We start from the raw sequence: 14,792 nt of genomic DNA, 5'->3' as shown, positions 1-14,792 counted from the left end.
TATGGCGGTCTTTATTCCGGGTGGTTCGCTCAGTGCCCAAGGGGTCCATCTTCCACGGATGGGGCACCTTGATCCAACTTTGCCCTAGATTGGAGGATAGGTACCTAAGCCTTGACCGCTACCCTTCCATAGACTTAGGGTGGTAAAAGTAGTGGCTCTACGTCCCCAATGAGAGCCCACCGCTGCTGTCTTATTCTCCTGACCGACTGCGTGGTGACCTCCCGGAGTCATGGGAGGAACTACCACCCCTGGAGGCCTACAGGCACCATGTGCCCAACTTGTTAGATGCAATCAAGGACCTGAAGGATCAGGGCCTGATGAGAATGAGGGTGATCCATACCTTCATTGGCCATTGGGTCCAATGGTGGGAGTTCCAAGGCCCAATGGACCCTACAATCGAGTCAAGGGTCACCATCTGCGAGGATGATCTAGACCAATAGGTGATGAAGGTTATGGGAGAGTACACAATGGATCATGGTAGGGGGGAGTCCCCAGTGGCCTTTAGCACTGGCCATCCTCCACTAACAGATGGACCTCTTGTCGACGTGGTCTCACACCCGCCGCCAGTTCCTCCTAACAAGGTGATTTTTTTCATGTGCCGCTGTTCATGTTGTTTCTCTTCATTAAATTAACTAGAGTTTGCAAGCAATGCTCATGCTAGTATTTGTGTTCATGCTGCTTAATTTAACTAGTATTTGGAAATTGCCTACTTTCCCAATAGGTGGACGTGGGTGTGATGGCGTCCTAAGGATCATTGGCCTTGGAGTCGGGTTCTTTGTCCACGGTCATGCTCAGAAAGTGGCCCTAGGAACCATCCCCCGGTGGGGGCAGCCACCAACGACGATTTCGTCCCATGCTGCTCCCGACTGTCCAGTAAGTCAGTTGACTTCTCAATCAGATTGATCTCCCCCTTATCCTATGGGCTTGAACTTGGCTTGCATTGTGTAAGAGACATCCCATCGCCACACGCCGTTGTCGATCCCATCTGACCCCGGACAGTCTTATGGTGATGCATCGTTAGACCATGAAGAATACTTTAACTTAGAGGAGGCCTACCTCAAGGTCACAAACATGTACTCAAGGGTCAGTCTAGACGTCGACAACCTGTGCGATGAGATAAAGGTCATGCACACCGCACTTGGCGTCGCCCAATAAGAATCCACCCAGGCATGAGATGAGAAGGCGACCGCTGAGGTAGAGGTCTAGAACCTACTTCTTGATGCTACTGCTGCCTGTGATGTCGCCTTCCCGGTACAGACAGTGGATGATCCGGTCACTGCACTAGAGGGGTGCCTTCGAGCCCTACCAGCCTGCATTTGGGTTGTGGCTTCTAGAGCTGTCCGTGAAGGGGCTACCACAGCGCTGGTCGCTTCCTAGCTTGAGTTTGGCACAGTGGTGAAAGTCTAGGTGGTATAGCAGGCTTTTCCAACAGCACCGAAAGATGAAGATTATATTGATGATCTGTTCAAGCACATCGAGCCGGCCACCAACGCTGTCTTAGCGAAGGTGAACATGGATGAGATCCTACATGACTGCCTCGACCGTTGATTTGTGGGATGTATTAGTAGTACAAGTCATGACTAGGTTTGGTCTATGGGACGACCGTATGTGAAGTCTTAATTATTTGCATGCATGTTTGTGTTAACTTTTGTTGAACTTCATATTAGGTCTATTAAACTCTATTGAGCGTGGTGTAGCTCAATTCCTTTGGTTATTTGGTAACTTGTTTCTAGCCCCAGTTGGTTGCTTTTGCCTATAGATTTCTTTCGGGTTCTCTTTCTAATCAGTAAATATACTAATGGTGTTCGCCCTTTCTGATCGGAGGACGCGGGTGTATAGATGTTGAAATTTTCTTTGATGAAATTTGTTGAACTTGAAAGAACCATGCAGCAAGGAGTTCATCTGAACAAATCTTGCCTCGATCTAATGCAGAACGAATGAGCCATAGCTGTTGACTTTTATTGTGAACACAAGAAAGTCCGCCTGCTGTGCATTTGAGCTCGTAGGACAGTATAAAGTGTCGTAGCAATTAGTCTGCCCCTCGACTATTGTGACTGCTTGGATTGTAGTGAAATAAGTACAGAACTTTTTCTCTAGTATATTAGATGAAATGATGTTTACCTATTTCTTGTAAACTTTATGCTCGCCTGATAGTCCGAGTAGCATAAATTTGAACGGGCTGGACATGTAACTCTTGTACAACTATGAGTAGAACTTTTGCCTAATCAGATGTGCTACAAACAGGAGCTGCACCATCTGTGGCTGCAAGCATGAATCCTGAAGCGACAGCTTCAAACACAGCCGAGGGAGTGCAGACGATCAGAACCTATGAAACCTTATAATGTGGCCATCTCTAGCTAGCTGTTGCACCTCGGCTACTGTGAGCCTATGACTACTTGGATAGGACTACACTTTATAGTTCACCGGATGACAGAAGGTCTGACCCGACTAAAATATTCATTACTCAGATACTAGTAATGATGAACGTGGTGCGCTCGCGTCAGAAGCATGTTCTAGCCCTGTCGTCCTTGTGTGTATAAAGCCTGGCCTCACTCCCATTGTTTGACTCCTACTGTTGCCCCACTCGGTGGCCTCCCTTGCCTCCACCTCAATCAATGTCAAGGGAGCGGGCGAAGTGCTTCCATCCTCGGCAGAGGTACAAGTGGCTGCCGTTGGGGAACACCTCCACCTTCCACTAGGCCAGGCTCTACTCATTGTTCAGACAAAGCTTGAGTTTTTGGCAACCTTCGATGGCCTAGGCCAGTGCAGCCGGTAGTTTCTGCATGCACAACAATCAACATAGCCAGATAGAGGGACAAGTTCATTCTGGCAAACCCCAGCAGATCGGATTTAGCACACAGAAAATGGGCACTTACCAATGTTTCTGCATACAATCTAGGAAGAAGGATCTTCATGCACTCTAGGTCACTCTGGCTCGGTCCTGCCATGTCTTCTTGCAGCCCTGCCATGCCAACTATAGAACTTGACAGTCTTGAGGAATCCTTGTTGGTATGTCTCTATTCTCGTTCTCCTCTCATGGTGGTGGAGGGGGCTTTCTTTTTCTCTATTTCTGGTGTTGTCACAAACGCAAGGAGTGCACACACTATTGGGGCATCAGTGGAGGAGCTAACATGTAGTAAAAACTAGCGCCGAGACTGACGCGTCTCATCGGCATAAATGGAGGAGTCATGCTCTGTTTTTATCAGTTTACACTTGGGAACGTCAATACTCCTACATCCCTGGATGAACACACCTTCTGCGGTACAACTAGTTGAGGTTCCCGAGGGAGTGGGACAGCACCCGAGGCAAAGCACACCGGTTGGAAAAAAATCTTTACCTTGCCTTGCCCTAGAGTCCCTGTGATGGTCCAAGCATTGTAAATCTGACCAAGCCGGACACGCCTTCAGTCTATCCATCGACTGCTGTGACTTCTTGGATTAGAATCAAATAAGTACATAAAAGACCTATCACAACTGCACTAGGCATTCAAGTCTCAAGCATGTCAAAAGCTCATTTTCTTGAATCACTTCTTGTGTCCAGCTTTCCTGACGCATTCGCTTCACTCTTATATTTTACTACGCTCGTAAAAAAGTCTGAATACGGCACATTTGATCTCAACGGACACTATACAGTACAGAGCTATGAGTAAAACTATTGCCTACGGAGTGCACTCAATCACAACATTTGTATTAGTAGTTGTTGTAGTCATGAGTGGCTTTGATATGTGTTGAACCCAACTCATCTTATTTTTGTGTATTTGATAAGATTTGTTGAACATGCCCGTTGCAATGACGTGACGGGGTGAAGCCCTGCTGCCCAACCACGCAAACGTCACGGTCATGGGGTGATCGACGGACCCTAAACTATAACAGCAGAGACAAGGGGTGAGAGGGAAGGTTATACCTGCTGCCTTCTCTCTCCAAAGATCCTAATTCCATCCCAAAGCTTTTGCCTTCCACCCTATTGCACCGTCGATGCCTCCTGCTAGGACCATGGCAGAGCGAACGAGGTTGTCTATTGATGTGGAGTCCCCGGAGGCCTTCAACGCCGACAATCCTCCACCGATAGACGGATCTCTCGTTGGCCTACTCTCTAACCCGCCAGTTCCTCCTTTTGAGGTGGATCATCACCACTCTTCATGTTGTTTATCTTCATTTAACCAGAGTATGCGGGCAATGCTCACACTAGTATTTGTGTTCATCCTGCTTAATTTAACTAGTATTTGGAATTTACCTCTATCTCAATAGGTGTTTATGGGCATGATGGTGTCTCAAGCCTTATTCTCCCCGGTGCCTAGTTCTTCGTCTGTGATCATGCTAGGAAAGTGGCCCCGCGAGGCATCCACTGATGGAGGTAGCCACCCATGATTCTGTGCCATGTTACGCCTATCAGTTCGGTAAAAGTCCTTTGCCTTCTCAATCAGATCACTCTCCCCCTTATCCTATATGGGCTTGAAGTTAGATTGCATTGTGCACCGCTTCCACCATGGCACCACCATCCTAGGTCATGGGGTTTTCCCCTGGTGGTGCTAGAGAGTCATCCCATCGCCGCTTGCCGCCGCCGAGCCCATCTGTCCCCGCACAACCCCCTAGTTCTAAAGTGGGGAATCATTAGAAGAGCGTGAATCCTCAGACGACATAGAGTACCATCAATTATTGAAGGATTATTGTGAAGTCCAAGTGGATTTGTCATCGACCATGCTGAACGCCGAGACGCTGCGCGGTGAGCTGGACGCCGCGCGCAACGCACTTCAAGGTTCCAAGAATCTATCCTCCTAGGCGCGAGGCGACTTGGTGGTTGCCTAGCAGCAGGCCCAACACATGATGAACCTTGTTGTGGTACTGAGCACGCAGGTTGACACCCAGTACATGTTTGTGCTAGCTGCCTGTAACACGGCCTTCCCCATTGAAAAAGTGGATAATCTGTTGGCCGCAGAGGAGCACCTCCAAGCCATGTCGGCCCGAATTTGAGCCATGGTGACCGAAGCCATTCATCAGGGGGCTACCACGATGCTGGCTGCTGACCAGCTTTAGATTAGCATAGCGATGACCCTCGGAGTGGTGGAGCAGCGTTTTCCGTCGCGTTCGACGGACGATGACATCACCGATCTGATCGAGAGTTTTGAGCCGACCGCCAACGTCGTCTTACCGAAGGTGGATGTGGATGAGATCCTACATGCCAACCTTGACCTTTGATCTGTGGGACATATCAGTAATATTAGTAGTCATGAATAAGTTTAATCTGCGGGACGCCCTTGCAAAATATGTAAACTCTTATTTGCATGTTGGTGTTAACTTTTGTTGAACTTTGTATCAGGCCTTGTTTGGATGCATGTGTATCCACATCAATCCACATGTGTTGAAGTGGAATGAAATGGAATTTAGTTTAATTCCACTCCAATCCACTTCAACACATGTGGATCAAGATGAATACAAGCGCATCCAAACAAGGCCTTAGGTGGGTTAAACTCTGTTGAGCGTGGTGTAGCTCAGGTCCTTTGGTAATTTTGTAGCTGGTTTGTAGCCCCTGCTGGTTGCTTTTCGCTATGGATTTCTTTCTAGTTGTCTTTGATCTGACCTATAATATGCTAAACATTCATGAGTGTCTTTGATCTCTATTGAAGCCAATTTGTGTCCTTGATAAAAATTTGTTGAACTTGAAAGAACCATGCAGCGAGGAGTTCATCTGAACAAGTCTAGAATATTGTTTTTGCTTTTGCTTTTCTGTTGTTTTGTTTCAATTTTATTTGTTTCTTTTAGGGATTCAATGAAAGTACTCGTATGAAACAAGCTTCCATTTATAACATGAGATGTGTCTGGCCTGATCAGATTTATGATGCTAGGACTTTCTTGCGTGCGCAGTAAATTTGAATACCTATGTGGCTCCCTAAAGGAAACAAATCTAAAGAAGGTACATGTGACAACCATTATAATTTCAGCACCAAGAGCAAGTCTCGCACTTACAATCTGTTGAACGCGGTGTAGCTCAAGTTGTTTGGTTTCTATTTGTTTTTTTGTTGCCTCAGTGTCTTTGTCAATCTTTGTTGAACTTGTAAGAACCTTGCAGCGAGGAGCAAGTCTCGCCTGAGTGTAATGCAGAGTAGAGGAGCCATTGGTGTTGAAATGTTATTGCACACGTAAGAAAGTCCGACCGCAAGTCTTGCCTCAGTCTAATGCAGAGCAGAGGAGTCATTGGTGTTGAAATGTTATTGCACACGTAAGAAAGTCCGACCTCTGTATATTTGAATGCATCTGACAGTATCCTCCATAGTTTTCCTCATCTTCCTATGATGCTTGTTATTGTTTCATTTATGATTTTAAGTTTGGCTAACTTAATAGTAGCATAGCCTAGTAGTATAATTTGGTGGGTGCATTGTAGTGCTTTTGAAGTATCATTTTTTGTATTTTGGAGTGCCCTCATCAGCATACCCCATGTACCCATGACATTAGAAATCAATATAAGTATTGTACTACAGCTGAATTAATGGATGAAACAGCAACGGGAGCTGTAACACCACCGTAACACAAGTGCTCACCAAACAAATAATTCAATTTGCAAACAAAACAAAGAAGGCATACTAGTTTAGCCGAAATAATGACAACATCCATCATTGAGGAAATTAACATGTCCATAGATAAGCAAACAACATTGGTCCATTTAAAATCCATGACAGAAAGATACATCAAATGCAACTTTATTTACTGCTCTGCTAATGAATCCAAGAACAAAGGAACATAAGAAAGATAGTATGGTCTATAGATGAACTCTTTTTTAATGGTACGTCTACCATACCGAAAGACGCGGACAGGGATGACATGAACTTTTTTGTGGTCCATGTTATATGCGATGATTATTCCATCCCCCCTAGCAAAGAAAATCAAATTCTATTTTGGATGAACTGTGATCACTATGTCCTCGTCATCAAAATCTAGGAAACTAAATCTAATATTAATCCTTCCAAACAGGATCCGCGTGGTGACCGTATGCTTCAATGTCCAATTATCAGTACCATGGTCTTCAAGGATCCAGATTAAAAGCTTGGAATCATTGGGACCATCAATAGTACATAAACACAAGTGACCCTGAGCTTGATGCATGGAGTGGTGAAGACTATCTGGCCTATCAATTTTCCTCCATGTGTTTCTCTCCATATCCACAGCAAATATCATAGAGTACCTCCTAGAGTGCTCCATAATGTGTAGACAACTGTTAAGAAACATACTTGGTTGTCTGTAAAATATCACATCAGTATGCTCACCCCATTTAGATTCCTTATATATCCATGCTGCTGTTTGAGATGAGTAGATCTCCACACCTGCGCACATAGTGTTGACATCCACATATTCAATCATATGGAAGTGCGAGGAGGCTATCGGATCGAACACCAAGCGAGACTCACCAACAGCATGGTCAACATCATGGGTGCTAGGCGATAGAATTTTAAACTTCTGGGTCATTGGATTACAGAAGACATAGTTATATCCATCAGCCCTAAGGCACTAGCATAGGATGCGGCCATTTTAGTAATCTGAGAGAGCTACATTATCAATGTTGAAGGGAAAGAATTCCAAGGAGCAGGGGCGTACACCATGGATGACGCTAGTGAAGTTTCAATTGTCATTCTCACTGTCGTAGAAGAAGTCGACCACAGTCTAGGGCAGCTTCTTATGGTTGTTGGGGTTCGAGATGAGGTTTTCCAGGAGTGATAGACACATTTGTAGCAGAACAATGAGCGGGCGGGGAGATGGCGGAGGATCTCAAAAACGACATCATCCATGAGGCTGGCCAGTGCGTTCCTCTTGTTGGAGGCCTCCTCCATTTCGTCATTGTGCAGTATGATGAGAGCTTCCTTAGTAATGAGATCACTGAAGAGGAAAATAATCTAACAAAGATTCATCAGTGAAGTCCACAACTCATACCAAAGTGCAACTTCAACAACCATTAACAATTTTCATTGTACGACCTCATATAAATTTAGAGTAGCACCACATAGATATATATTACGTAAACTAGAGTAGCGGTTAATGGAGCTATAACCATTACAATTTTAGCTATTAATTGAGCTTCCTCAGTTTTCACAAGTAGAATGTCAGTGAACAAGTGGTAGTGAACATCATTGGCATTAGTAGCAACATGTTCAGCTTAAACATTATTTGCCTCAGTGATGCGAATGATGGACACAAAGCATTGATTTGCTTTTGATGCCTTCCTCTTGTTTGGAACTAAATGGATAACTTGGTTATCAACAAGGAGAAGACACAAAAAGCAAACATATGAGCAGCATCCTAATACATCCAACAGCCATGTAGACACCATTGGCATAGAAATGTGGCCTCAAATATGTTACAAGTTCAAAATACCATAAGGACTCACCGGTGGCATTGGAGCATATGAAACATAAATGTAGAATCAAGCAAGCATAGGACAAAAATAGTTTAAGGCAGAAGCGAAGGGCCTATATGTTTGCCTAGACAGATAGGTATAATCAAGCAAGCACTTGACAATTAATAGGTCTAGTTGCACACAGGCATTTACAGTAAGAACACTGAACATATGCAGAAAACCAAGACACCAGCAGAAAACCAACCAGTGCCACCTCCTAATTCTTTTCATCAGCATTGGCCTAACCAGATCTGCAACGCTACAATGTTTCTTGTATACCTCATGTTCAAGCAAGGACCAAAACAGTAAAGGCAGGAAAAGGCGAGAAAGGAGACATGCAGATCGGATCTATCGCCTCTGCCACGGCACACGGCAGACACGGACGCCAATGCCGCCACTCTCCATCGGGAAGACCCACCGCCAAGCCTCCAAAAGGATGCCTGAGCCACCATAGCACACTAGGGATCCTCCATTGCCGCCACCGCCGCAAGTCTAACGGGCACAAATTTGTTTCCACTTGCGGGGGATACATCCAATATATAAGTCAACCTATCCACACAGAGAAATATACTACTATTAGGACTCCAAAGACATATCAACACAACCAGGCGCCTAGCACAATGGTGAAGATAGACTATTCCTTGATCTAGGTCCTGGGTTTGACTCCTAGGTCTCATGTTTTTTTAGTTTTAATTTATTAAACCCCGGCGGCAAACAATTGACATGCAAGCTGCCGGGTCCCACAGGTCGGATGGAGATGGAGAAAGGTCCCACTGGCCGTCGGGTCCCAAAGGTCAGATGATCCCACAGGTACACATGACATGCAAGTCGTCGGGTCCCACAAGTCCGTCGGGTCCCACAGGTCGGATGGAGATGGAGAACGGTTCCACAGGTACACGTGACACGTAAGTCGTCCGGTCCCACAGGTCAGATGCTGAAGGGTCCCGTAGGTACTTGTCGGATGGAGAAAGGACCGAGCGGAGACTTCTATGATGAATTGCAAGTGTCATGGATGAGTAACTGCAGGTCCCATAGGTATACGTCGGGTGGAGAAGGGTCCCACAGGTACACGTCGCATAGAGAAAGGATCGAGCGGGGACTTTTATGACGAATTACAAGTATCACGAATGAGTAACTACAGGTCCCATAGGTACACATTGGATGGAGAAAGTACAGTGTGGAGACCTATGACGAAGCCACTCGTTACAGATCAAATATTGTCCGTCACAGATGTGTAATTAGTTCAATGACGAAGCCCTATTCATCATAGGTTTAAACGAGATCGTCATAGATGAGTCACGCGAGTGATCTATGACGAAACCCTACGCTCTTCTATGACGTTTTTTATGATGATGCCTGATTTTGTCATAGAAAGGGAGGGTTGCAGGATATCACCACTGATCTATGACAAAATAGAAATATTCGTCATAAAAAACGATCTTCTATGACGATTTTGGATTATAATGGCATGCTTTAAAATAGACGGATAGTAATGACGTTTCTCCAAACATCGAAAATTATAATAGCATAAATCCAAATAACCCAATAAACATTGGGCTCAGGGAGCCCAGCCTATAGCACCCCCCAATCAAAATACACTGGGCTTAGACTGTCTCCAACGGAGTAGCCAAAGCAGGACCCAAACACATTTTGGGTAGCGCACTGTGTTTTGGGTAAAAAAAACAGCCTCCAACGGCGTATGCAATCCGAACACCCATTTTGGGTATGAGCTGAGCCGAAACACAAAGATGCGTCGTCTCTTCCCCACGACGCAATCCTCTTGCGCCGGTAGTGGTGGGCCTAGGCATCGGGGTGGAGCCGACGACGACGATGACGTGCTTCCGCAGACGACTACGACGAGGCGTGGGGGAGGTCGCGTCCGCACCGTCGGAACTGCGCCAGGGCGGCCTCTGCTGCCCGCGCCGGGAGGCCTCGCCTAGCGGGGCCGCGGCGAGGGGGAGCAGCGGCGGCGTCGGTGATGTGGTGGAGTCAGTGGTGGGCGGTGGAGGGTGGACGGCGCCGGCAGCGGCCACCGCCTCCGCAAGCGTCGCCTCCTCGCGCGCCTCGCGCTCTCCTCCTCCTCGCCGTCGAGGTGGAGCGGCCGGTGCAAGGAGGCAAGACCGCCCCGGGTCTTCTTCCCCAGCGAGCCCCTCCTATGCCTTCCCGTGGCGGAGTTGGCCCTCAAGGCAGTGGGCGACGCATGCAGAGAGGCGGGGAGGGAGACGAGCGGACCTCTGCGGGGAGGGAGACGGGCGGACCTCGGGGGGCTCCTTCTTTGCCTTGTGGCTGTTGGAAAACGAAGTTTTTGGGTCGGTGACCCATTTGCTATGGACAACCTAAATCCTGGAATGGGTCACCGTTTTGCCTTCTCGCTGTTGTAGTCGATCTTAGGCCCGCCCATCCCGCAATGCGCCGAGCGGCCGAGCATGCCAGCGGGCAGTTTAGCGGGAGAAAGCGGCAGGAAAGGCTGCTCCCGGTTTTCCCCTTCCCTCCATTCCCGCCTCGTCTCTTCCGCCGCCGACACCGAGAGGAAGGATGCTGCGTCCCCCCCTCCGTCTCCCCTGCTTCCGAGAACCCAGCTCCGCGCCCCTAGCCCTTTGCTGATCCGCCCCTTCCCGTGGGATTGCAAAGATCAGTATGGGCTTCGCCTTCGCCTATTTCTTGATGCTCTGTTTTGTTTGTTTTTTGTGGGGAGGGAGGGGGAGACCAACTGCACCTCGACTTGTTAATCTCCGTATATCTTTGGTTTCAGTTGATTCGCGGTTGATCATCTGCTTCGGAAGCGATTGTGCAGATCAGGATGGATGATTTGGTTTCCTTGGTTTGTACTTTGAAGGTAACTAGGCGTGGATAGAGTGTGACAGTGAGAAAAGTCTGAATTTTCATCGACAAGAAAGCCATAAAATGGTGAACGGTACGGCTCTCTCGGTTTTTTTTTTTTTTTTTGATATGCAGTGATAACTATAACTTTGTAGTCTGATACGTAGTTCCAATACATGATTAACTAGTATGTTCTTCTTGCCTCTTCAATGTTGTTTACCTTTTTCTTTCTTGTGGACGAAATATTAGCAGCACTCGTGTTATTGCTTCAACTTTCATGTTGTTTTACACTCACAAGCTCTACTGACATTTCGGAACATCAGATTTAGTCTTTAGCATTCACTAGTTCTCTTCTGTTGTTATTCCTAGGGGCTAGGGTTATAGAAAGAAGCTTGTTAACTTAACCTCTTTAATAAAAAATTATTCCATTGCATTGCCACAAATTTCAGATATTGTAATCTTATGATAAATTGCTCCCTGTACTAATATTGTGTCTTTTCTTTTATTTCCTAGGCATAGAAGATATGGATGCCATTGCCAATGACTTAGTTGAACAAGAGAGCACTGGCAGCATCCCCAGCCCTCTGTTCTCTGGTACAAATCTGAACAAAAGGCTCCGGTCCAAGGTGTGGGATGACTTCATACCCACCTTTGCCGAAGGGAGGATCGTGCAGGCTAAATGCATGCACTGCCACCAGGTCTTCGGTGGCACCAATGGCACTAGCAGCCTGCTACAGCACCTGGCCAGTTGCATCCCTGCGACTCTCAAGAGGGCAAAGATGCAGGAGCATACATCTTTGCCATCTACACAGAAGGGCACGGTATCAGCTGGCTCTGATCCTAAACAGAAGAAGCTCCCATTCTTGCCATCTAACCAAAAGAAATTTGTGGGCAAAGATGACATCACACCTGCGCAGAAGGAGCTTGCCTTGCCTGACACTCCCACCACCATGACTAGGATGAATCAAGAGGTTGATCAGAATGGACCTCATGAGGATCTTGCAGAGCAGAAGAATCTTGCTTTACCTGGAATTTCCACTGAAAACAATTGGAGGAATCAATCTAACAAGGAAAACACATCAGCTGAGCAGATCGGCATCCCTGCTGACACGAGTCAAAAGCATCAGGTGGATGAGAATGCTTCTCATGAAGAACTTATCATGATACTGGCCATGCATGGGCACCTGCCAAAGATGGTGGATCAAGATGGATTAGAGAGCTAGTTACTTGGTTGAATCCTTTAGTCAAGATGCCATCCCATGACGACCTGATGATGAACACTTTGAACTTGTTTCAGAAAGAAAAATCCAAGCTTATGCAGGAGTTTACAGTCTTACGCAGTCGTGTTTGCTTGAGTGTCTATATGTGGCACTATGACCCAGTCTTGGCATTCTTGTGCTTGAGAGTTCACTACATCGATGGTGAATGGGAAAAGCAGCAAAAGATCATCACATTCCGTGCCGTGGATTCCTCCTGCAATGCAAAGGAGCTGAGTGATATCATATCGATGGTGAATGGCAAGGTTTTCTGCATCATATTGGATGATGCATTCATTGATAATTCAGTGGCTTCAAGTGTCAAAGCCAACCTTCAGGAACGGAATCCACTTTCTGCCAACCAGCCAACCAGAGCTTGTTTGTGGTACGTTATGCAACTCATTTAGTTGACCAGGTTATTCAGGTGGGGCTGGATGAATTCGAGAAAACCTTGGAGAAGCTGTCAAAGTTCTCTAAGTGTACAAACGGTCGCACTCCTGCAGCAGTACAGTATCCCAACTGCAGATATGCACCGTCATCAGAAGATTGGTTGACAGCAGGGAAGATTTGTGATAAATTGGACAGTCTTCATAAACACGTGGGCTCCACCAAAAGATACCCTACTCCAGCTCATTTATTTAACATGCTGCGGAATGTGAAGCAGCATGTGCATTTTGAATCTCTTATCTACTGCTACAAGGATGATGACACATTTTCCAAAATACTGGAGAAGATGCAAAATAAGTTCAAGGAAAGCTGGAAGATCTGCTTCTTCCATTGCTGTATGCCTATGATCATGGAACCTGAATACCGCCTGGAGCGCATTAGGTCCTCCGTTTGGCTTTTTGGTTTGGAAAAAAACGATGTGCTTGATACATTGGCCAGCCTCTTCAATGAGTATTTGGATCAGGCAGAAGACCCTAACAACACTTCTGGGTCTAAAACTAGCAAGGGAACTGTTGTAGATGTTGATACGCTGGTGGAGTATGATCGTCATTGGCACCGGTGTAGTGCGAGACCGATGACTGAACTTGATCAGTATTTGCAAGCACCACATCTCACGACAAGTGAGCCCGTTGGTTTAAAAGGAGCAGCAGGTAAACCCAGTGATCTCCAGTGGTGGAAGGAACACAGCAGGAACTATCCCATGGTTGCTCGGATGGCGCGCGATGTGTTGGCACTACCATGCATTAGTGACTGGAAGGCTGCAACAAGAACTGCAACACTAGCAATATCCGAGTCCGGTAGTAAACAATGGGTTGAAGAGCTTGTTTGTACTCAGGATTGGCTGCAACAGCTGGTACGGCCTGTGATCTAGACTTTCTGTTTTCCTTACCTGATTTTATACTATCATGTTCTTCTACCGGTTGGGCGTTCTCATGTCTTGGTAGGTGCGAGCCAGGAGTCAACCGATGATCTTTAAAACGAAGACTTCGTCCTTCCTAATGTTCTAAGCTGCTTCCCTAATTTACCATTTGCTAATCTGTGCTGTTAGCAATGAGATGGGATATCGTGTGACGGGTTTCAGATACTGAACCGTCTTGTCAATGTTGTATGATTGTATCCGATACTTTATGTTCAGATATCCGCTTACTCCTCTCCAGATTTGTTATGGGCTCTTTGGGCCAGGAATGTATTAGATTACCAATTCCAGCCACAACAGTTTGATCTGTTCAGAAAAGAAAAAAAAAGATTCAGATTCAGATTCAGACTTTCTTTGAACAATGATACACCACTTTGCCCTTTAGCAGCACGCACGCACGCTGCTAATCAGGCTTTTGCCCCTTCCAGAATCATTGAGCCGGGACGGGATGCATGGATACCAGACCAAATTATCAAACAAAACCCCACCCAATAGTCCAATATGTTGGATTGATCTCCCACGCCATTAGGCCCAACGGCCTTTGGGCTTTGTTCTCGCGCCCTGATCGGGGGCGCCCAACCCTACATGGTTGGTGAGCCCCCATCGCACAGCGCTATAAAGGAAAGGTGGGAGTCGGGGCTCGCAGTACGAGGTTCACCGCGCCGCTAGACACCCCACCGACATCTTAACCCTAACCCGATCTTGAGAAGGGGTGCTGCCAGCGACGGGAAGCACCACCGACGCCGGCAACGCCACCTCGACGTACACGCCGCCGCCAAGGATGCCACTGCACCGCCTCCTCTCTCCACCGAACGTCGCTGCCGGCGCGCAGATGGCATCCGTGAACAAGGCCGCGGCCGGCGCTTCCACCACTCCGACTGCTCCGACCACTACGCCCTTCGATGGTTTGCGACTTCATACTCTACCTATCCCTTTTCCTCCCTTTTATGCCTCTCTGTAGATCGTGTATT

The 14,792-nt window shown here is 46.9% G+C and overlaps 1 pseudogene; it reads left to right on the top strand.

The window, feature by feature from the left end:
• Positions 1–10,768: 10,768 nt before the first annotated feature.
• Positions 10,769–14,121, top strand: LOC136546153 (zinc finger BED domain-containing protein RICESLEEPER 1-like; annotated as a pseudogene).
• Positions 14,122–14,792: the final 671 nt, after the last annotated feature.

Source organism: Miscanthus floridulus, chromosome 3 (assembly GCF_019320115.1).
Source record: "Miscanthus floridulus cultivar M001 chromosome 3, ASM1932011v1, whole genome shotgun sequence".
Taxonomy (NCBI): domain Eukaryota; kingdom Viridiplantae; phylum Streptophyta; class Magnoliopsida; order Poales; family Poaceae; genus Miscanthus; species Miscanthus floridulus.
The sequence above is the reverse complement of the archived record's forward strand: the minus strand, read 5'-3'. Positions and strand labels throughout refer to the sequence as shown.